Raw genomic sequence first — 24803 nt, 5'->3', positions numbered from 1 at the left:
CTTTCGAATACGAAGACTCAACAACCCCTGCAACAACGCGTTTCTGCGCCACATCTAACGGAAGTATAATAAATACACTCCTCAAATCGTATGAAATACATGTCCGAAACAGTTGATCACCATACAGCGGTGAAGTTAGCTTTGTTTCACCAAGAGATTCTCGTTGCGTACAATTTTCAGGAATTCCCTTATGAAAATGAGTCTTGAGTGTCTAGTGTCGACTAGGTGCGCTCCTAATGAGTCACTAGACAGACATTAGACATGCAAGCCTAATGTCGTTTAACATTAAGTGTACATCGGAGAGTCAAATGACCATGTGCACTTTAATTCTGGTGACTGAAGTGTTCAGACTTTCAGTTGCCGTTCCATGTCAAAACGCGCATCACAACAAAGAAGTTTAAATAGCCTTAATCGCCACCGTAAAATCAGTTTATCACAATAGACAAGTTCGTCTTTCAGAGACTACAAGCAATAAACAATTTGTGTTGCAATGTACACAAATATCGTGTTTCAGTAGAATGCGTAAATATTTACATATATCGCCCATGCACCGGCGATCGAAGAATTGCTGACGACCGCAGCAATGTTCATTATATTACCTGCCGTATAATAGATTAGAAGTAAGCATTTCCTTATTTTAAAAGGCATGAGTCGATCACATATGCAAATATGAACAGATATGATCAAGTGACACTGCGAACACTCGCTCAGGGGCCCGTGTTGCCCATTGTCCAGTAGAAATTAACGGAGGAGAGTGGGGATTACCCGCACGGCGTCGCGAAGGATTTTGGGGGGCGGAGAAGAATTGGAACTGTGGACAATGGGTGACGTACAGAAAAAAAGTTCGTTATTGTTGTGATAAAAATAGGGACTGTCTTATGCATGGTGCACTTACATATAGTCCAAAACAGAATGTTGTTGGTTGCAAAGATACGCGGACAAGCGTTTTTCCCAACCTCAAATACTGTCTCTATCTCTCCTCGCTGTTGCAACGCTGGTCAGAAGCAGCCGACAACCAAAGTTCGATTTGGCCCAACGTCGCGTACACCTTCTCCCGCCCCGCCTCCCTCAATGTCGTCTCCACGCGACTCTCTTCCGTTCTCCACGGCGTCAACTCCTCTCTCCTTCACTCCTTCCTTGTCCCATTCACCTCTCTGTGTGCAACGTTGGGTGTCGCCTATCACACCCTACCCATTCCCTCCTCCATCATAATCCCTACCTCTTTCTATCCACGGGAGAGGCAGTAACTGAAACAAAAAAGCGTTTCTTTGAGTAGGACCAGAGATGATCGTCTGGACGAGTTGAAAAAAAAATTTCTAACTTCATTTCCCCAAAACAAATGTATAGTGTATAACAAAATCGAACAGCCATAAACATTCCCAACATGCACACACGGGTTAAAAAAGCCATAAATACACTTTTTTTATGTACAGTGACAAATAAAAACAACAACATGCTTTATTTTCTACGGAGCGCTGTTTGAAGAGAGGGTCAGCGCGCACCAAGGAGATATTTATATTTGTTTTGATTTATGCAGCGTCATTTCGCGTTTTTGCACTTGTGAAAACGTCGCACCTTTTACGTGCACCTCACAGTCAAAATAGCGCCTTCGTCTTCACGTGAGCGCTCGTCACCCTCCACTTTTCCCGTGGACTCGCCTAGGGAGCTTCTGACGAAATTTCACTAGCAAATGGCTGTATAAGCCTGAGACGGCCGCTCGAACAATGAAATGGCCGTCACATGAGGTACGGAAGGTCACAAACCAAAACTAAATTCGAAACGCGCGCCGAACCGGACTATTTCGCGGAGCAGTACATGTGCAGTAGCTCCGCCCCGTAGCCTTCCATTCATTGCCAGAAAAGTTGGTCCTTGGGGCGCTTTAGTTGTTTGACGGGTGCACGATGCGCGCGGTTTGTGCGTGTGTGTGCATGCTGTGTTCTGCAATGCTTCGTTACCACGTTTATCGATTATGCACGTTGGTTACTTGATTCAATGTCAAGTGTACCTTCCAAGACGATCTAGGTCCTAGTCTCGTGACTGAAGGCGAGTGCGGACGTACAGCAGCCTTTTGACAAGACTGTCGCCGAGTGTACGGTACATTGTGGACTGTAAAGCTGAAGAGTGCACAGTGGATGCCTGATTTTGGTAAGTTCTAGAATATTTCTGAATTACACAGCTAGGTTACTTCATTACATGACGTCTTTTACGCAGGAACCGAGTGTGATCGTCTGGGCGGTGTGTTCACTCTGCGGGGATGATGGCCAGAGGAAGGATGATAGACAGGTATGTTTTACGCTATGCTCAATGCTTTCTGTGCACTTTATACGGTTGTATGAAGCACTCACCATGTGCGTTCACTACCTACAACTGCAACGGGTGGATGAAGGCGCGTTGCTTTGCGCGATACTCCGCTCGCTTCTGTAACGCAAGCGTTTCTTATCATGGCGCTCTTCTTCCTTGGCTGTTTTTCGATTCCAAGAATGCCTGTCGCTCGGCCCGCCCGCTTCCCGCTGCTGCTTCTCTACTCGGGAACTGGTTGACCTTGGGGACGCCTGCGCGATGTATGTCTCGCAGGGAGGGCAACACTCGCCCTTTTGGGCGTAGGGGACCGGAGGGGGGAGGTGAGGTAGGAGGGAAGGACTGAGAGCATGGCTCTTTCCCGGAGAGGGGACGGGTCGCGACCGAGGAGAGAGAGAAAGTGGCCCGCTCTTGGCATCCGCCGCTCAGAAGCGATCGTAAACCGAAGGAAGAATAATTTGCAAGATTTTTTGTATCCGAGTTGTGATTCTGTAAATAAACTTCTTAGCGTCGTCGAAAGTTATTGAAATCGACTACAGCTGTATACTGCACGAGATCATCGCCTGAAGCTACTTGTACGATGGCTTATCACTTCGGAAATAGAACTGCTTTAAACATAACGTTCATCGCCTAGCCTTCTCATGATGCAGGTACAAATGAAGTAACTTTTCAGGAAACTCAGTAATAATTGGCATGTAGTACGCTGGGAGGAAGATATAAAAACACGCTGCGGCTGCACATGCGCGCGCGGTGCTCTTCAGTGGCGTGTGTTTGTGCTTTCTCCGCGACTACTGCACCGCGCTTGTTTTTGTTAGAAGTTAGTTGCACTATGGTTAGGATTTTAATCTGACTGTGCAAGGTCGTTGCTACGAGAAACGAACTTGCGTTGGGTGAACCCACTTGAAGATAATACAAGTCAGTGAATTACGTTCTATTCTGGTACTAACACCATGTGTACAGTAATTTGAAAGAGCACAAGATGTATATAATTATCCAATTCTAGACAAATATGCCAGTTGCGTTTGGCAAGGTGCCCTTTGTTGCAATATTTGTGTTTGAGAAAAATGATGTGAAATATTTTTCCCGTCGTTATATTGTTTCCTGAAGCATACTGGTTTATATTAACAGAAGTTGTTGTAATGGTTAAGCAGCACTGTTCCAAGAGCTTTTTATCCACTGTGCTGGGGTGGCAAAAGCACACCTCAATTATGTGCTTATCTAAAGTTCATGTTTCTTTTGTGAGCTTTTCTTAAGGCAGCATGAAACTGAAAAAGCGCTCTTATTTGCAGGTTGTCCGACTAAGACGTAGCATTCATTGCGAGAGTGCTACTTTAATTTTATGAAGTAATTATTATGGGAACAAATCTAAATTCTCATATGTAACTATGTGTGCAGAAGTTTAGAGAAGGCTGACAAAAGTGGTTAACGGTTTTTTTTTATGGCTTGCAGCACTACAAATTCAAACCGATATTCCAGGCATTGATTGGCTTTAACAATGACTAGAATTACTTTCCTAAACGGCTCAAATTCATCATATATACAATATGTAAAGCTCGGCATTATGGAGTGTGCACATGGGCCACACATACTCTTATTTTATCAATTTATGCATTTATATTGTGTAGCAGAGCTGATGTAATTTTCGTCATTTAAATGACTTATATCGTAATCTGCGTTCTCCAACCACATAGTGTTTACTAAGTACATAAGTTTCTGAAAGTTCGGCTTGCAATGGCACCATTACAGTTGTCTGCCATGAGCGTTGCTCAGGTTATACTTGTTCTTATAGCGCAATCTGAGTCCATCATTCAAGGCCCTTGCTGGTATATAAACATAGACTTGCCTGAATACATTGTATGTATTGTGTGTGAGCTGTAAGGTCTGTGTGGTGCGCCAACTCATGAATGTTTTCTGGTATCCTTAACATATGTACCCGGTGATCTCACCTGTTCGTGGAACTGAAGCAGACGACAGCTTGCAGACGAAGATGGAGCGTTCTACCTGTGAGCCTGGTCGAGCTTATATTTTATGGTAGGCATTTGTTTCAATCTTTACAAAGAGCGTCGACATGTTGCGCCCTGCTCATGAACCTACTGCAACTTTTTTGAGGGAATTCTAAGATCAAAGAAACAAGACCCTAGACGTAACTCCATTAATGTATACTTGATGCTGGACTTGACCTTCTGTGTTGTTTTTCCTGTTTCTTACAGGATTTGCTGAAAGTTTCTATTGGAAATGCGATATAAGATGCAATTTTGACTAACTCTAACTTCACAAAAGTGCTTTTTGTCAACTACCTGCACGGGGCCTTGGCAGTACATCTAAGTGTTCTAAGGTGCACGATGTGTTGGATAAAGTTTTCTTTGCAACTCTTATATATTTACTGCGATCTTTCGTGCAGGATACACATGCATGGATACACATACATGGATTCCCTACAAGGACCCTGCGCATCAAAAGCAATCTGTCATCAATGTTAAGTAGACAGATTAAACGAAACGAAGATATGACAGGTGTACACCATATTTTTCTTTCATTTAACCTCTGCATGTTTCCCAGTCAATAAATGTTTTTATCCATTTTCTTTTGTTGAGAAATGTCTTTGTACAGCACAAGTGTCGTAGAAGGTGCATACATGCACTTTTGTATGATGCTTGGCTGCATGTGTATCAACCAGCAAACACATTGTCAGGCACAACTAATATGTGATTCCGTACTATCATCCGGACATATCATAAATCTTATCATGTACTGTAATAGTTCTGTTTCAGGAATGTTATGAATGTCATTGGCCACGAAGCACAAGCTTGGCCGAGGGTCATTGCAAACAGGATGTTTCATACTCACAAGAAAGTCACTCATAAGGACACATTAGAATGACGGTGGCCAATATGTTTTTGAATGACATTATGAGTACATTAAAACAATTCTGAAGAAATACATTAGAGAATCAAATGAGTGTTGATGTCAAAGGTCGTTTCATGCTCACTAGACTATCACATGTTAATACGCATCGGACTATCACATGTTAATCCGCATCAGACTATCACATGTTAATACGCATCAGAATGATCGGCCAATATGTTTTTGAATGGCATTTAAAATACATTACAAAATTCTAAAGGGACACATTAGAGCGTCAAATGACTGAAATGTCAGAAGTCATTAGACTTTCTTTTTGAACTCGTCTCACATTTTCATAAGGGAAGAAAGAAGTATGCATGCTTGAGCATATGCTCTGGGAGTGTGGGTCGCTTGGCCCTGGCATTTCCCGGGAACGGTTTACAGGGATGATAAAGTCTCACGACCATATTACCCAAGTCCTGGCTGTCCAGTACGCCCATGACAGGGCTGGGAGGCTTGACCTCCCAGTCCCGACGTGGGATTAGCCAGGCAGGTGGCAACACCCTGTACAGGACGTATAAATAAAGTTATTTCCATCCATCCATCCTGCCAGGCTGTTATGCGAAACGAACGCAGCCCCACCTGCTCTTTTGTCTTTGCCTTTTTTGTCCTGCTTTTGGCTTGCAGTGGCAGATATCTTTCTTGCCTCGGAAAATGCTGCGTCAACCACAGGAACAATAAAACAATGGGCCGCCATCCCGCCCTCCGAGCGTGAATGTCCAGCAAAACTGTATCAAACACCCCACATGCTTTGTAATGATATAATAAGTGATGGGGTGTAACGCCCCAACACCACGATATGATTATGAGGGACGGCTTAGTGGAGGCCTCCGGAAATTTCGACCACCTACGGGGTTCCTTAACGTGCACCTAAATCTAAGTATACACGCGCCTCGAGCCTTTTCACCTCCATCGGAAATGCGGCAGCCGCGGCCGGGATTCGGTCCCGCGACCTGCGGGTCCGCAGTCTGATACACCAGACCACCGCGGCGGTACCACACATGCTTATGGGCGGGGGGGGGGGGGGGTATGTTTCATTATTACTTTAGAGTAACGGTAGTGATAATCACTTTGTGGCCACTGTGGTAAACTGTGATTGGTTGCGCCACCATTTTCATCAACACGAATTTATTCCTTTCGTCGGGCATCGTGTACACGCTGTTTTTCTGGTGCCTTTGATATCGGTGGTCTACCCGTGGCAGTCTTTGAATGAACTGAATGAGGTGCTAGACGGGTCTCTCTTTTATATATAGAACACACGGGGAGAAGGAAGGGACGTTTGACGTCATTCGAAGCCCTCGTGTGAAGTGCAAAGCAGCTGCAACCTAACCTTTACTTCTCTCAAGCGCCACCATTTTACCTTTTCTTTATGACTTCGTGGCAGCGATCAGAAAAAAAAAGGATGACGATAACGGTGCTCAAAAGAAGCGGGGGTGGTGTCCGGTTCCTGGAACAGCCTAGCAGAAGACAGCCGCACAGGACTGCTCATCGCGCGCACGCGCGTATTCTCGTTGATTTCGCCGCTGCGCTCTGTTATCGCGGTGCTTATCGACTCGGCGGTCGACGCTCGTGCGTTTACGTTAAAGAGAATGGCCGGCTTTACACTGATAGCGGTGATCACAGTCGTGGGCTGTCGATAATCAGATCATCGGGTAAACGCGTTGTCTATTACAAAAATGAATCAGTGATCGAACCCTCCAGCGTTATTGCCGGCGCTCGCGTAAGTTCCCGAATAAACTTGACTACTCGCGTCCTGCGCGTAATCTTAACCGAACAACCTGAAACAATTCCGAAGCTTCCGAAACATTGCGGCGCCGCCTGCGCCGAGGGGTGCTAAGAGTTTTTTGTGGGTGAAACCTGAATACATCAAAATAAAGAAATGAGGGCGAGTGGCAATACTGACATGGTATTGCCAAGTGATACCTGCTGAAGACAGCGCGAAGCAGGTCACGCGTTACGTTAGAGTCATCGCGGAACCAAGCAAAGCGTCTAAACGCGGACACAAGAGGCGAAAAATCAAACGCAAACGCCGACTAGCGACTAAATTTCCCCACCGTGGCGGAAAAGAACGCACTGGGCATACTCGGGAATACTTTTCTTTTTCCACGATGAATCCTTACACACTAGCTGAACTTTCCCTCGGCGTTCGTTAATTTTCTGACTGTAATATTTATTCATACGGTTGGAGCACACGAGTGTGTTGCGTTTCGTCGTCGTTAAAATGATGGCGCCGCACACAGGCATTACACCCGAATGTCCTTGAGCTTAGCACACTTTGGCAGCTAACAGAGGGGATAAATCGTGCATATCGTTCGCCATCATCAGTCGTGGCCCATAGTTTCGGATTTGCCTCCTTTTTTCGGAGAGCGTCGGCTGTAGATGATCTTAAGTAAGACACAAGAGCGTTGCCACCTTGGGCCGTTAAACAAATGTTTTCTTGTTTTTTGTATATCGCGACGCGTATGGTCATGAAACGCCGAGTGCACCAACCCAACCGTTTTCATTGCGTATGCGTCTATACCGTAGCACGGTTCGTTTCAGGGCGAGCTAGCGGGACCACCAGTCGCGTTCAGCTTCTGCCACTTTTGAAGCACAATAAAGTTCTCACTCAGTCGTTAAGATACGAAACGGCAAGGCTGCAGCCCAATGCGGCGGCACCAAAACCGATCCGTAAAATAGTCTACACGCGCTCACCTGCTGAGCCGACGGTCCGGCCACTCCCTTGCTGTGGCTGGGCACCCAAGCCTGGGCGGGCGACGCGAATGGCGGCAGCTGCCGGACGCCCGTGATGCGCACGAGGGTGAGGAAGAGGATGGCCGAGGCGGCGAGGAGCAGCCCCGAGACGAGCCGCTGCTTGAGTTTGACGCCTCGGCAGAGTAGCCGGGCGGGCCAGCCCAGGGGCACCCGTGACGCCGCCGAAGAAGCCACCTTGGCCGCCGAGCCCCTCGGGCAGTGGAGCCCGACGAATTCCAGCGCCAGGGCAGCCGGCGGTGCTCCTGCATCAATCAATCAATCAATCAATCAATCAATCAATCAATCAATCAATCAATCAATCAATCAATCAATCAATCAATCAATCAATCAATCAATCAATCAATCGATCAGTGAGTCAATCAATCGGCCAATCAGTCAATGATGCAATCAGCTAATCGATCAATCAGCCAATCGATCGGCCAATCAGTCAGTCAATCATTCAATCAGATAATCGATTAATAGTCAATCAATCAGTGAGTGAATCAAGTCAGTCAATCAATCAGTCAGTAAATCAGTCAATCAATCATTCCATCAGTCAGCCAGTGACTCTGTAAAACAATCAATCAATCAATCAATCAATCAATTAATCAATCAATCAATCAATCAATAAATAAATAAATAAATAAATAAAAACCTTGATTATCAGAGAACATCCGATCAAGGAACTTGGGCCGAATGAACGCGGCTTTCGTTTACTCTGACTATCTTACGGGGTGTCCCAAATCATGCCACAGCGCAAGACCCATATCCAGAACTGGCGATTGGTGCGGGTAGGTGAATGTGGCGTCGCCACATGCGTTTTCCTTTAGTGCGTTTTCTCGCTTAGTATCAAACGTATTCTCACTGGGAGAGTGACGCGCTTCGTATCGAGATGGGGTAATTAGCGCGGAAAATAGCTTTTTTTCATTAGTGTCTACTTAAGGAATAACACCATCAGCTGGTTAACTCATCAAGCGTGGCCCCAGCTCTCCCACAAATCGGCGTGCCCAATAATCATATCGTGATTTCGGCACGTGAACCACACAATTGAAACTCATACCATGTTTCGCTTTACCGCGTCCCTTTAAACGAAACGTTCGACGTCTATTCGACGATGTGATTGGATGGAGGGGGGGGGGGATGCAGTAGATGATAGAGAGACCTCGCCACGACGGTACGTAACATACATTGAACAAGAGCATACGCGAAGGCGCGTTCTCAGCGACTCGAAAAAAGAAATATGTTAAAGAGGTCGAAAGAGGTCGAAATAAAGAGCACGTCAGGCCGCTATACTGTAGCTGAGCAAAGCGATTCAGTTCAGCATCCGTACAGCTGCTTCAAAATGTAGCCAGCGCCACAAAAGATGACGAACAAGTGGTGATGAAACAGCGCAGTGTATGACGGTACACGTTCAATAGAATATGGCTGTTTGGGAAGCCAAGTTCGCTCTCTATATACGGATTCTTCCAATCGAAAGGCGGCGGTGCTCGGCCGGTAAGCTCCGACAGAAGAGCCTCAATGTGTGAAGCCCAGTTTCGACACACACACACACACACACACACACACACACACACACACACACACACACACACACACACACACACACACACACACACACACACACACACACACACACACACACACACACACACACACACACACACACACACACACACACACACACACACACACACACACACACACACACACACACACACACACACACAAATTTTCAGACCCTACGTACAGCGCACCGTTGGGATCAACGTTACTCGGAGCAGATTGCAGGTTGTCTATAGCGTCCGGGGATAAGCTCTGTGATTCCGACAGAGAAAAATGTGGTTCGCTGAGATATTTTTCACACCTTCAACATAATGAAAATGCGGGGAGTGGCAGAATGACTGAAGGAACTTATACTCTGAAATCACTGAGGTTTATCACGTTTATAAGATGTGGACTCCAAGCGATAACTCTGGGAGCTCTACGGGAACGCAAGGTAAACGATAACAAAACTATTTGTTGTCTAGTACGGTTCAAAAGTCGACTAATATCCCTCCAACTTAAGAACACGCCTCGAATAAAACACTGTGAAACACAATTAACGCGTATGATAAACACGATGATGCAGACACCGAGAGGACACATTGAGCCGTCTACATTGCAACTCGCTTTTCAAAACGCTTTAAACGTATTAGTCAAACGAACGTAAGTTTCTCCTGGTCTTGGATTTATAAACACTGTTCTGGTGCACATAATACTGCTTGTATGGCACCTATCACAGGGGCAATGATCAACAACGTAGAGTCACACGTTACAATTTTAAATCAGCCCACATGCAGGCTTACCTTTCGGTTAGAACGCGTGTTAAGTCCAATCAAGGCGCTCGGTAAGAAAGACTCGACTCCCAGCGGGCCAAACAAGAAAAGTCGTAACGTGTCGAACTTATCTTAAATAGCAGTAAGCCTGCATTAGTGATCGTACACGTAGAACACCATCCAACCTTCCCCTCGGTTGGGGGGTGCGAGGAGCAACTGTTCTGAATGCAGCTACACGAAGGAAGACAGTATAAAGTTCTTCGCCGAAGCACAGCATCCAACCTTCCTTCCGACAGGCGAAGGTGGAGAGGGGGGGGGGGTGCGAGGACGATCGCACGAAGGTAGGTACACGAACACTGCAAAGTTCGCAAACAAGTCGATGCTGCTTCTGGAGTACCAAAAGGCCATTTCACGACTCGCTTTTCTATAAAGTGCGTGCCACTGCGAGTTCAAGAAATGCCGAGTCTTCGAAAAGTTCATCTTGGTTCTAACGGTGTCGCAGAGTGGGACAAAAAAGAAAAAAAAAAAAAAACAGGCGTTTTGGAAATACGTTTGTCGAGGGCTGTATACAGTGACATATATGGAGAAGTCCGCGTATTTCTGGGAATCAGACGAAATGTGCCTTGCATTGGAATGGCATTCTTCAGCCGATTCCTATTTTCCTCTCGGTACTTTGCTGCCGCGCACGCGAAAGAAGTCCCGCGTGACAATAATGCTAGATCCTAGACTTTTACTACGTTCACAATGATGACGTCGAACACGATTGCGTAAGCGAGTAAGCTATGAAAGTAGAAAATGAAGGTCGAAGACGAATGACCTTGGGGAACATGAAACTGAAATAACGATAATGACACTTTAGATAAGTGTTTCGGCCAGCAGCCAAAAGCCACCAGGACATGTTGAAAGATTAAAGAGATCGAACGTTGTTTTTAGGTGCGACGAAGTTAATTACCGTAAAAAAGAAATCGCAAAATTTTGTTTTGTAATACGGAAGCTGTGGCCGGGCACTAACGTCAATAGTCACAGAAATAGAATGACTTGTCGCGCCATTTCTGGAGCAATGACTTCTAGAGGCGTTTAGTATGGTGAAACAGTTACTTGTGATTATCACTATAGAAGCTAGTCACGCTTTTCAAAGATTTCGCGATTGTACCAAACGACGCATGACGTGCTAGTTATGATAGATAGATAGATAGATAGATAGATAGATAGATAGATAGATAGATAGATAGATAGATAGATAGATAGATAGATAGATAGATAGATAGATAGATAGATAGACAGACAGACAGACAGACAGACAGACAGACAGACAGACAGACAGACAGACAGACAGATAGATAGATAGATAGATAGATAGATAGATAGATAGATAGATAGATAGATAGATAGATAGATAGATAGATAGATAGATAGATAGATAGATAGATAGATAGACAGACAGACAGACAGACAGACAGACAGACAGACAGACAGACAGACAGACAGACAGATAGATAGATAGATAGATAGATAGATAGATAGATAGATAGATAGATAGCTAGATAGATAGATAGATAGATAGATAGATAGATAGATAGATAGATAGCTAGATAGATAGATAGATAGATAGATAGATAGATAGATAGATAGATAGATAGATAGATAGATAGATGGATGGATGGATGGATGGATGGATGGATGGATGGATAGGATGGATGGATGGATGGATGATAGCCTTCGCAGGTCACTGTATGTATGTAGGATGGATGGATGGATGGATCCATCCATCCATCCATCCTACATACATACAGTGACCTGCGAAGGCTATACGTCAGGCAGGCTTCTTGTCTGCTCGCACCCACGACCGACAGAAAATATAGAATAAACAGTAGTAGTAAGCGCAGTAGAAGCTGCAAGCGATGAAAATTCGCGACGAACTCTACCCGTCGTCATTCTCTTTCAGTGACCGTAAATAATAACGCCGGTCAAATGTTCAGCTTGCGCTACGTCTGTGCGCGTTTCAAATGAGTGCTCACGAGTGTGAGAAGTTAAAGGCTGTAAAAGATGAATGCGAAAGAGTGGAGAACTATCGCTGCATGCATTACACGAAGCAGCCGTCGATCTTGTTTAAAAGAGACGCCCTTTGCACCATGCGTCAATAGCAGTTCGAGTATTCATAACCGTTATCGTTAGCACTTTCACTAAAGTTCAGTAAATCTGAAAGTTTGGCGAGTTTGTGACAGTTCATTTTAACGTGCGAAGCAACGATCGCAGACACCAGACCACTCGCACTCGCAACTAATTTATCTTAAAAAAATATGTTGCGAGTGCAGCGGTTGTCCTGTTGAATCGTTCATTCATTTTGTTTCTTGTCTCCGAGCGCTGCTTCGCACGTTAAACTTGAACTTTCATTGACACGTACCCTAAAGTTTTCCGATGCCTCATCTGCAGCAGCTGAAGTCGATCGAGGCAGTAATGAAGACTCTATACGTGGCCTCATTATTTCTCGGGCATCGCGCCAGCGCGAAATATTAAACAGGGGACATATATATAAACAGGACGAACGCTTGTCCTGCCTGTATGCGTCTCTTGACTAAATAAATTGTCGCGTAGCCACGATGCAAGAGGAGTGTTTGAACGAACAAACCAACCTGTCGCGCTTCGCCAGCTGTCATGCTATCCTCCTCCGATTCCCGACGTCGTATTCGATCCCACGACCTTCGGTTCAGCAGTCGAACGTTATAACAACTATACCACCGCGGTGGACGAGCGGTAGACAACGGCGTACGTACAACACGATTAATTAAAAAACAGGAAAAATAAAAAAAGCAGAAGAAAAGGACAGCATCATCTGGAAAATACACCTTATAGAAGCGAAGCGCTTTTCTCTTTTTAGAAAGAAGACTTCACAAGCAAAACTTGAAAAAAAAAAGGAAACGGGGACTCTTAAAGGAGAGAAAACTCGGGTTACACCGGCGAATTTTTAGAAAGAACGCTATAAAGCATGAACTGCGCCCCATCGGAGAATCCGGACTTCCTTTTTTATACCGTTTTTTGTTCATCACACCCTTTTTTATTTGATTGTATTACTTACTATGAACTGATGGGCTAGTTGGTGAGCCATGACATTAATGAAGCGTGCCCTCAAAAGACACTTTCCCGCACACATACAGAAGACGCAAGCACATTTTCTTGAAGTTCACGTATCGTCTTGCTTGCACGACCTTTTCGCATGGCGTGCAAATCTTCTTGTCCTCAAAAAATGAAAGAAAGAAAGGAAAAAAAAAAAGAACACGCAAGGACACTAAAACATCCACTAGCGGAAAAAAATTCCATAGGCAGCTTCTTCAGCTCCTTTTTTAAGGCACTTCGTGTTCTTTGTCCCCTAAATCTTCGGCGTTCCTCCCACCCGTGTTCCCTGAAGCAGCTCTACAGGCATTCACTTTTTTTTCCGGCGAAACGCTGCCCCCCCCCCCCCCTACAAAAGCTCATTACGACGAAGCGAAAGAACAAATAACACATAAATAAAATAATTAGAAACTCTAAACAGGAAGCCTACCGGCGCTTTTAAAGGAATCGCCTTTCACCCCAACGTGTAGGGGTTTGTTGCACGGCGGGATACGGGAGCTGTGTGCTTTCTTTTTCTTTCATTATTATAATCATTATTTTTTGCAAATGAAAGAGAAGAAAAACGCGCCGCCGGACGCTGACGTTCAAACGAGGGCGGAACGTGTAATCACCAAAACATTAAAAAAAAAAAAGACCTCGCAAAGTGAAACCCTAAATTCGCGGTGCATTTCTTCTTGGTTCATTTAAACTTTTTAATGTGACTTGTTGTTTTCTCTTTGTGCAGCTAACACGCGTCGGGCTCCCAGCGATGTGTGGACGACTGTAATAATAATATCCGGGGTTTTATCGTGCCAAAACCACGATATGATTATGAGGGACGCCGTAGTGGAGGGCTCCGAAAATTTCGGCCATCTGGTGTACATTAAACGTACACCTAAATCGAAGTACACGGTCCTCCAGCATCTCGCCTCCACCGAAATGCGACCGCCGCGGCCGGGGATCGAACCCGCGATCTTCGGGTAAGCAGCCGTGCACCGTATAAGTACCGTACCGCCGCGGCGGACGTGCGTGGACTGTAGTCCGAAAACTGCGGTACACGACAGACAGAGCCAGGCGTACTGAAAACAAACAAACAAGCAAATGGGAAGAGACGAAGAAAGAGAGAAAGGGGGAGGGGTTGGAAACACTGTACGCTAAGCACGTCGAACGCAGCGACGAGTCGCCTATCATCGAACCTATATGACATTTTAACGTGTATATACTACCGCTGTGAAAAGGGAGTAACGATATACCTCACCGAAGCGCGACCGCCAGTTTCTGTCGTATAGTATGATACGTCTACAGGTCGTATTAGGTTGCCTCTGCGCTATAGTTCTCGTTACACGATCGTTTTTTTTTTAATAGGTAAGCTTAGAACACGCTGACGGCGCGGAAATACAAACTTCGAATCCCATCGAGCGTCCTCAGCAGAGAAGGCTTTGAAAGCGTCGTTGCGTTTCTCGCGGACATCTGGCCTTAAGAGACAGATTTTAAGCAGTGTCGTATTCTCCTTTCCTTTTTCTTTTTTATTTTGCTCTTCCTTTTTTTTTGTAACATCTCTTTCCTATTATCTTTCATTCCTCTTCCACCAGTCACGAGCACAGGGTTGCCAGATGGTCTGAGCGCTGCAGCTAAATTCCTGGTCTTGCCGTCGATTTCTTCCGCTTCCTCATCTCTTCGAACAAAAGAAGCAACCTTCTCTCGAAAAGCAGCCTTTGTTCCGTATTCGTTATGGTGTATAGGTAGCGCAACGGCGTCAAAAGAAGCAGGAAAAGTTCCAGTCTCTCTAACATGACTAAAACGAATTAAACCGTGCAGCTGACATTTACGTCGTGGTCCTCAGAAGAGGATGGAGCGCCTCATTAGCAGCGCTCGATCACCCTGAAGGAAACTGCTCAAACTTTTAGAGGCGGCGGCCTAATTACAAGTGTGACGTAATTACAAGAGCGACAGCGCAAAGCTTTATTTATTTATTTATTTATTTATTTATTTATTTATTTATTTATTTATTTATTTATTTAGTACCCACAGCACCCATACAGGCATTACAGTGGCGGGGTACAGAGAAAGAACAAACATGAAAGTTGCAGGTGCAAATGAAAACGTAGATTATTCTACGCCGACACAAACATACACAGCTGCGTCGAACACAGCTACGTCAAAAATGTCGTATACATTGGGATAACAATCTAAAATAAACAGAAAGCACAGTGATAATAGTTAATGGCAATGCAAACAATATACAATACGAATATATATACAAGCTTGAACCCCATGGAAAGATTTCAAGAAGTAGTTATTTATATGGTAATGTTCCGTCGTGTTTTGTTTTGCTACCAACGCAAAACTCTAAGAACAGTCGAGCGTGTACCCAGAGGACAATAATGTACACAGAGGACGATGCTGTAACCAGAGGACAACGTTGTACCCAAAGGATGTTGCACGCAGAGGAGGACAATGTTGCACACAAAAGACAGTACTGTACCCAAAGGACAATGTCGCAACCAGCGGACAATGTTGTACCCAGAGTGCAATATTGGCACACATTATAATGAATATGAAAGGGAGAATACTGGTAGGAAATATTATTTTGGAGATATATGTGGCGAAATAAAACACTGACCCTCCCTTTCTAAAACACAAATAAGAAAGGAAGAGGGCGTCAGCCTGCGCGCAAATAATGGCTGCACTAAACGAAAAGGGGAAAAAAAAAACAAAAGCGATAAAACAAGCACGAACGCATCAAGCCGAGTCAATCCGCATGGGAAGATCCCGGGAACGAGCACCCGTCTTCCAGCTAAGGTTAACCGGTGCTTACGTTGCATCGACGATGAGATACACAAGCCTACAGAGAATCCCCACCAGGGGGCCCATATCCACGAAACACCTAGCGGTGAAACGCGTGTATGCACCCCACTCCGCGATTCGCGAAATGCCGGGTCAACGATTCCCGCGACGGGACGAGAATACGCGAGAGAACGCGAAATGCTGTAAACGCCGCCCCCGCAATAGCAGACGACGCGGTCTTGCAGCACATCTGTTGGTGCAGCGCACGCGAGGCATTGTTGAAATTCAAAAATAACGCGGGTTGGTTTTTGCGCAAGCGTTATATTTATGTACGGTGAAATATACATGCAGTTGAAACCTGGCGCCACCCGTCGACGCTACAGGTATAGACTAAATACGCGGCGGCGGCGGCGTCTCTACACGCGATCTAAAACAAATATTAACGATCACGGGAACGATTCCCTGGCCGTCATCTGCAAGTCAGAACATCGGTCGTCTGTTTTGCCATGCTCTGTGTCTGTCATGCATCGTCTAGAGGTGAAGATATATTCGTCTGCTACCAGCTAGAGTGTATAGATAAACATGCGCGTCGTCTGCTTTCGGAAGCAGCGCAGATATTTATCCTCAAATTATCTTACTTTTTCTAGCACCAAATGTACTGTCATAGCTGCGAGAAACAACTACAGAAATAAAAACGCTGCAATAGTGGCAGAAAGAAGTACCAAAGCGCTATCTCCGAGCGATATGGCGAAAATAAAGGAATACGTAAGGAATAAGAGGCGATATGATTTCAAATCAGAACTATCGATCTTATCGACCAGGCGCCTGCAACTGTGGAATACTTCTGCTTGCGCAATGTTTCCTTTCGTACGTCGTATGAACTGAGCATTCGCAACCGCTGTTTCTGAGCACCGACATTTTTTCCGCCGTTACGAAGAATTGGCAGAGATAAGATTATCAATAAGACAACTAGAGTGAACGCCGCGTAGAAATCAACCATAACTCGTGGTCGATGCGTCACTGATAAGACAGGTTTGCAGCGCACGATAGGAAAATATTTTGTGTTTTAGGCGAGCTGCAACGTGGACTTGTTAGGGAACTCCTTCGCTTTGGTTCGACAAGTACTGTGATCGCGACATAAATGGCCCTACAAATAGGGCGAGCAACATATATGGCCCGACATATATGGCAATCGGCATATATGGCCCTGCCGTCTCAGCCTACAAACCCGAAGGGCCCACGTAATCTTTATGTTACATACACACTTGAACCATTCATCAGTTCAACGGTACGGCAACAATCACAGAATTAAAATAGTTTGCCAGACTCTCCGATTTCATCCATCTAAATCGATAAAATGGAGATGTTCCTCGCAAGAGTGCAAACACTCCCGAAGTACGCAGCTACACAGTAAACCACTTTACAACCCTAAGAAAAGGGTGTTTTCAGGTATCAAAACACCCATACCATAGGGTGTTTCCAGTGGCCTAAACACCCTTATCACTGAAAAATGTGAAAAAAAATCTACCAGTCAGGGAAGATGCAATTATAGATGACATCAGCATAGAAGGTCTACGCACGCGCCACACCGCACACACAACAAAGCGTATTGTAAAATGCCACATGGACGGAGCGCTCGTGCTACACAGCCTTACACTGAACATCTGCTATATATAGCCATAGTATCTTAAGCCACCGTTCAGTGCCGGTGGAGATATTCCTGTTCCGTATAAATGAACAATAAACATTAAGATAATAGGCGTAAATTTACGGCACGCTTGCAGATAGCCCTAAAAGAGACATATCTTTTAATCTAAACTCGCCGAAGATCCAACGACATTTTAATCAGCGAGTCCCAGTTATCATCTGGCACGCTGTGGTATGGGCCATGGGTGTTTCGATAACACATAACACCCTTAACTCCTAAAGGGTGATTAGTTAGAGCATTACCCCCTAAAGGCTGTTTTGGGGAAGGAAAGCACCCTTACACCCTAATATTTGCAAATTTTCGTTATGCAGAAGGGTGTTTTGCTTGCTTGAAACCCCATTAAGGGTGCAAAGTGGTTTACAGTGTAGGTTTCGAAAACGAAAACAACAACAATAAACGCCACTGCCGGGAGGATAGTATTTCGACACATTTTCTTCCGGTTCGACAATTATGATAGCGACATATATGTTAAGCGGCATATATGCCTCCGTCGTCTCAGAATACAACGCCGAAGGAGCCCACGTAATGTTTAGGTTGTATGCAGGCTATAACAATTAATAAGTTTACTGATACGGCAAACAACCGCAGAAATAAAATAGTTTGCCAGCCTCTCCGATTTCATCCATCTGAATCGACGCACACCCACTCGTTCCCCGCACACCCACTCGCAGGATTGCAAGCACTCCCGAAATACACAGTCAAGTTTCGAAAACACAAATAACAAGAAACATCACTGCCGGGAGGGCAGTGTTTTGGCACAGACTTGTTCGCTTTGGCTCGACAGAGAAATATGTCGCTTGCCATATATGGCATGTGGCCCTGTCATCTGAGAATAAAGAACAGATCGGCCAACGTAATGTTTAAGTTATATATACAATAACCATTCATCAGTTTACTGACACGGACGCAACCGTAAAAGCAAATTTGTTTGCCATCATCTCCGATTTCATTCAAATAGATCGATAGAAGGGGGGTGTTCCACGAATAACCCCCGCTCGCCAGAGTGCGAACACCCCCCGACGTATACACGCAGTAAACGTTCGACAAAAAAAAAACAGCAACGTCTCAACGTTGCCAAAACAACCACGTATTTTTTAAATCGCTGCATCCATTAGTTTAATACAAAATCAAAGAGCGTGCCTGTTTGCAGGGATGGCGAGGGGAGGAGGGAAGTCGGATGTCTCTTGTGTTTGTTCCGGTTTTGCTTTCAAAGGGCACAACGCACGAAAGTACAAGGCCGCTGAAAACCAAACGCCATCGCGGATGTGTTTTTCTTTCTTCATTATAACCTGTAGACACAGCTTTCCAGACATTCTTTTAGAAAGAAGGGCACGGATCAGGGCTCATGACTTTTAAATGCAGCGCGAGGCTGCACAGCGAGCGACGTCAATGTTGGGGACACGGCTGCTGTGATGACACTTCACGGCATTACACTGGTTCGCTGCTTGCTTAAGTGAGTGAAATTATACACTTCGGTGACAGCGTGGAAAACACGAAAGATTGCGTCTGGGGAAAAAGGAAAGAAAGAAAGAAAGAAAGGAAGGAAGGAAGAAGGAAAGAAAGAAAGAAAGAAGGAAAGAAAGAAAGAAATAGAGAAAGAAAGCGATCAAATTTAAATTCGGCTATTTGTCGATGGTTCAAACGAAATCCCACGCGAAGAGCGTCAGTCGAACGCGGGACTCAAGCTAGACCAAAATGGCCGCGTCTGCTTCTTTTATTTAAGAAACGTGCAGCATTTTTTTAGCTACCGCCCGGCCATTCGGACCGGCCCGCCGACCGACCGATGGGGTATATAACCCCGAACGATGTGATACAAGCACAAGTATGCACAAACTAGTGACGTCATATACCGCGATTGACGTCACGCAAAAACACGCACCATTTCGCCGACGCTAATGTAACTGTGCAAGGCTTTCAAAGGGAGCCACAGCTGCACATAGGTCCGCCATCTTGAAATCTAGAATTCGTGCGGTAAAGCCACCTTCCGTTCACGTGGGGGCTACGTTCAAGGCGGGTGGTTCTCTCGTCAATTTTACTTAAAGCCACTTCTGCAACGTTCGCGCCCACTCGCAATATTTAAGTTACAGAAAGACTCGTGCACGCTAGCATAATGCTACCTGAACGAAAATCTCTTTTTTTTATTGCGATAGCAGTATGGAAACTCGAGGCGCGTTTTTGTCGTCGCCGTCATGTTCCGTATAAAGTCCAAATCCATAACGTCACCCTGCGCGTCTTATGTTCTGTGTGCGACTGAAAACTTGTGACGGCTACCGCCGGTCGCTGCTTAAACAGAGATGATACGCCCCGGCCCTCTCCGTCATCGCGAAGGCGCATGAGGAGGGGGGGGGGGGCAATACAGGCGACTGAGAAAAAAACGAAGAAGTTGGCTTTCGTTTCCCAGTCATCTTAGGCAAACGCACAAGTGACCATGTGACCTCTTCCTTCCTCCATGAGTAAACTCTAGCTATGACCCGAAATCGCAATCTTACGCGTGACATCGCGCACACGTTACAACAGTCACTTCGAATTTATATAGTGGACATCACGAGTTCCTTACGGACTACTTCGCTAAGTAGTCATTAAGGACTACTTAGCGAAGTAGTTCGTAAGGAACTCATCTTGTAAACGAGGCGACGAAGAAGGGCACGAAGAAGGGTACGAAGTCGTTCGCGCTTTACGTCCGTTTTTAATTTTCTTCGTAATTTCAAACACGAGTGCGCGACTTCCATGTGGTCAGAGCGCTTACCGAACCAAAGAAAGATGCAACTTGATCAGTTATCGTTAATTGCATTCGCACACGCTTGTAGCATTTATAACGCTATACGTATATCGATGTACGGCAAAGACTGCGCAAATCGGAGCGAATTCACTGCTTCAAAGGGCCCCTAAACCACTCCGAGATCACAGACGAGAAATTGGTTTCACTCTCGCCTTCACTACCCTTCCTACAGGCGCTGTATCCTCCTCGCCCCATTTTTCCTCATAAAACACGTGGACGATGACAGCACTAAGCTTTGAGCCTGTCAGGATTACGCGCTTTTCGGCTACACGCTGAGCGCAGTCGAAAACGCACAAAACGAAGTGAAATCATTTGATCGCAAGCGAGAGTCGTGCGAGACCAGGCAGAACGGGCGTACGACTGCATGGCAAAGCACGGTATATAGGGCAAAGCAGGGTATATAGATGATAATCTATCGTAGATGGACCAATCGAGAGCTTATTTTCGCATGACGTCACGTGAACAGACTGCTGACGTCACGAATTGCGGCACCGAAAAGACGAGAACCGGAAGGAGAGAATAACGGGATCGTTCTCTGTATTTCCGGAGGTTGCTTAGGAGCCCTTTATTAACAGCACGGAAAAGTAAAAAAAAAAATGGCTGCGTATCTGCGTGCTATACGCTGCAAATGTCGTCGAAAGACGACAGTCTTCTGCCGGCCGTTTCTACGCCGTTTCGGCGCAGCCTAAGAAACACTAGGGTCTTTAGAATTACGTATCTATGCATTTTCTAGTAAAGCAACACACCACCTAATACTTACGTATTGATGTTGCGCCTCAGATATGCGTAATATTTGCTTCTCGATGGACAATGTTCCCAAGTATGAACGCGGCTACCAGTTCAAGATGGCTGGGCGTTCAGCAAGTGGTTAAACTTTGGCCGGCTGGCTGAATCGTGTGACAGAGAGACAGACAGACCAAAATTTCTGCGTTTAAGTATCCCAAGAAAGACTATCGTCTTTAAACAAAGACAGATGAGTCAACACAGGTTACTCTAGCACACGGCATACGTCATTAAATTAATGCTATGTATCAATATATCAGTACGACATGCCCGTAAGTAGGGGCATTTAATTATGCATGTGCCAACAGCTTTCTGACATTAGAACTGAAAATAGGTTGCTTTCAAATGACGCACACAAGTTGCCGCTGTGACGTCAACCCGAAAAAGGCTGCGGCACTGGTTGGAGATCACTGGCGAAAATCAAGGTGGTGTCAGGGGGCGGTCCTGACACCGCTTGTGTTCAGGCAAGGGGGTGGGGCCCGGGACACCTCACGCAAATGTCTCCCCCTTTCCCTTGAGATTAATTTTTCACACATAATTTCATTTGCTTGACAGTTAAGTATAGCGCTTTCAAGTTTTTTTAGCGCTTGTTTATTTTGTAGTGTGTACCTGCGTTCAATACTTGGCACCCGTGTAAGACCGTATTGAAATTGGAGCTGGTTTCTGAGAAGGCTCAATAGCACAATTCAATTACGCAAGGTGTGAACACAAAAACTAGCGCTGTGCGATAGCTTTTTTATTGTGCTGTGCAATTACATGTTGTATATATAAAACACACATAGCAAACTGATACAAACAAAGAAATTAACACGACAATTGACAATTCCCTTGCAGGAGTTCACCTTGCAATAGAACGTTCACGCGCACACATTTCTTCCTACGCGTTATTTCAAGCAATTACATATAGTCCACGTAAACAAGTGTATTCGCGCGGTAATCAGGCTGGCCCGCGGTACGGTTTCTTTATACAAAAGTGGAATCCAATTACACGCCCCATTGGCTCACTGTATTAGGCTGGTATTGGCTGGAACGGGCCGAGTAGCTGGCTACTTTCTTTTTATTCGGAACACATTCCTTCTAACAGAGAAGTTTTCGTAAACTAGCTCATTTTGTTTGTTTCTTTGTTTTTTTGGCGAATTTTGTTGATTGCTCTTTGCTGCAACGTAATTCACACAGGCTGTAAATTAGGCTTACAGTTTCGGTTTCTGGGTGTGGCTCGATATGAACAGGAAAAAAAAAATCAGTTTCACCGCAAGGGCGAAGCAAAGAATACGACAGCAACGAATTGTAATATTATACAAAGTAACGCGGGCAGCTAACTCTTTTGGATCAGATATCGCGTAACTACAAAGCGCTGATGTAAGAGAATACGGTCGCTCCAGGGAGAGATGCTCTTTTCGCACAGTCTCTTCGCGTTAAGAGCGCAGCACGTGGAAGGGTATACAAGCCGACCGCTGTTGCCTGCCGAGATAGAGCACGCGCCTGCGATCGCGACCGCGTCCTTAGAATAAATGTTCACGTTTGCTGCTCGAGCGAGCCCCCCCCCCCCCCCCTCCGCCGCGTCCTTTCATGCTCATTAAAGACGGGCGGCGCGTTTCCTCTCTACTTGAACATTCGACGGCAGGTCTAACGCGCGGGGGGATGTTATCGCATGCGCCCTCCGAGCGACGGAGATGGGCCGGCTCGTTTGATCTCTGCTTCAGCCGCGTTCGTGGCCCCCGCTCGCACGCGTTTAGCCGCGGGTAGAACATACGATGCGCGGGGTGATGTTATCAATTTGGGACTTTATAGGGAACGTGATGGCGACGCCGACGCCAGAAACCCGTCGAGAGTGTCCGTATAATTGCAATCGTAATAAAAGAAACTAGCTGTCTCCCAGCTTTGTGACTATACGATTATAACCTAATGAAGCCAACAAAAAAAAAAACGCGACGGGAAAGCATATCGCACGTACTTTTCTTAACTGCGGTGTAGTAACTATAATATATATACAAACGAGTTAAAGTGGACGAAAAAAATACTTTTTTTTTTTGCAGTCGGTGGGGCCCGAACCCACAACCTTCGAATTCTAATAAATTCAAAAGACGATTTGGAATTTTATATCACTAAGAATAAAACCTATTTTTATGAAAACAAAATGGCCACCGTGGCAAGATATGTGCCCCTACCCCCCCCCCCCCTTGCGATTGTTCTGGATTTACGCCACTGGATGGGAAGTACGTAAATGAAATTTAAAAACCGCCCGACAAGTTGTTACCTTTACCTTTTCCTCAAAAGAGCAGTAGGCGCCATTTAGCTAAAGTATGATACAACCGTCCTTTATTGATGTTAGTGAGATAAAAAGGTAACCGTGACAGGACAATGGGATAAAAATAAATAAGCTAAAATACGTGAAATTCAGCTACATGTCGACCGCATAGATGTAATGAGTCATCTGAACTTAGGGACAGCATTTCGAGAGACAGCACCTTAACATGTTCACTGAATCTACTGATTGCTGCGCAAGCACAAAAAAAGATCTCACAGGGTCCCTTGTGGATTCAACTAAAACGATTTGAAGGCGAAAGCCATCTTTTTCTTTGGGTCGATGCATTGATCCTGCTGCGCCACCCTCCGAGAGTTCTGTGCACCTAGAGTGGTTCTGCACTGCCTCCAGGGTCGGAGGCACCTCACTTGGTTTTGCACAGCCCCCGTGATCGGCCAAACCTTTGACCAAGCTACGATGTCATGTGATGACGGCGTCATGTGACGTCACGTCGCGTCATATGGTGACGTCATCACGTGATGATTTTTTTGCATCACTCGTGCTGTGTCTGACGCCGCGGGACACCGACAGTCAATTTTCGAGTTCGATGAGGCATCTAAATCCTTCGCTTTAAAAAAAGAAAGAAAAAGGAAAACTCGAGGTCAAGAAAGAAAGAGAGAGAGAAAGAAACAGAGAAAGAGAGAAAGAAAGGAAAGAAAGGAAAATACTAGGTGAGGCACGCAGGCGCGAAGCTTCGCTTCCCGCCTTTCCCCGATAGGGGATGGGCTCCTATTTTTTTTTCTTTATTTTGTACTTGCGCAGCACTTCGATACGAACCAACTATATAGTCGAATACAACTTAAGAAGTCCGGAGAGGCCCCGCCCAGATGACCGAAGCGCGGCAGCCGATCGCCTTCCGCCACTAAAGAAATAGTCCCGCTCATGCACGCGCCGGTGTTCTCCGAAGGCGGAGCCACCGGCCGTTCCGCTCATGACGACAATCCCGAGTGCGCGCCCATTGGTGCAGGCTTGCGTGCGTCCGCCATTGAGGAGGAAACGCCGCGGACATCTAAAGTTGCATCCGACTATAGACTGCAAGAAAGTTTTACTGACTGAAACAAACTGTTCCCAAGGGTGGTGCCTTTCTTACACTAACAGGAT

The 24803-nt window shown here is 45.5% G+C and overlaps 1 long non-coding RNA gene across 1 annotated transcript; it reads right to left on the bottom strand.

Annotated features, from left to right (window-relative positions):
• Positions 1–7949: 7949 nt before the first annotated feature.
• On the bottom strand, positions 7950–10411 carry LOC119399926 (uncharacterized). Its single transcript, XR_005184984.2, has 2 exons — positions 10281–10411; positions 7950–8198 (listed from the first exon to the last, which is right to left on the bottom strand). It is a non-coding gene; the product is annotated as an uncharacterized LOC119399926 (long non-coding RNA).
• Positions 10412–24803: the final 14392 nt, after the last annotated feature.

Source organism: Rhipicephalus sanguineus, chromosome 7, assembly GCF_013339695.2.
Source record: "Rhipicephalus sanguineus isolate Rsan-2018 chromosome 7, BIME_Rsan_1.4, whole genome shotgun sequence".
Classification (NCBI taxonomy): Eukaryota; Metazoa; Arthropoda; class Arachnida; order Ixodida; family Ixodidae; genus Rhipicephalus; species Rhipicephalus sanguineus.
Note: the sequence above shows the minus strand (reverse complement) of the source record. Positions and strands in the feature narration are given on the sequence as shown.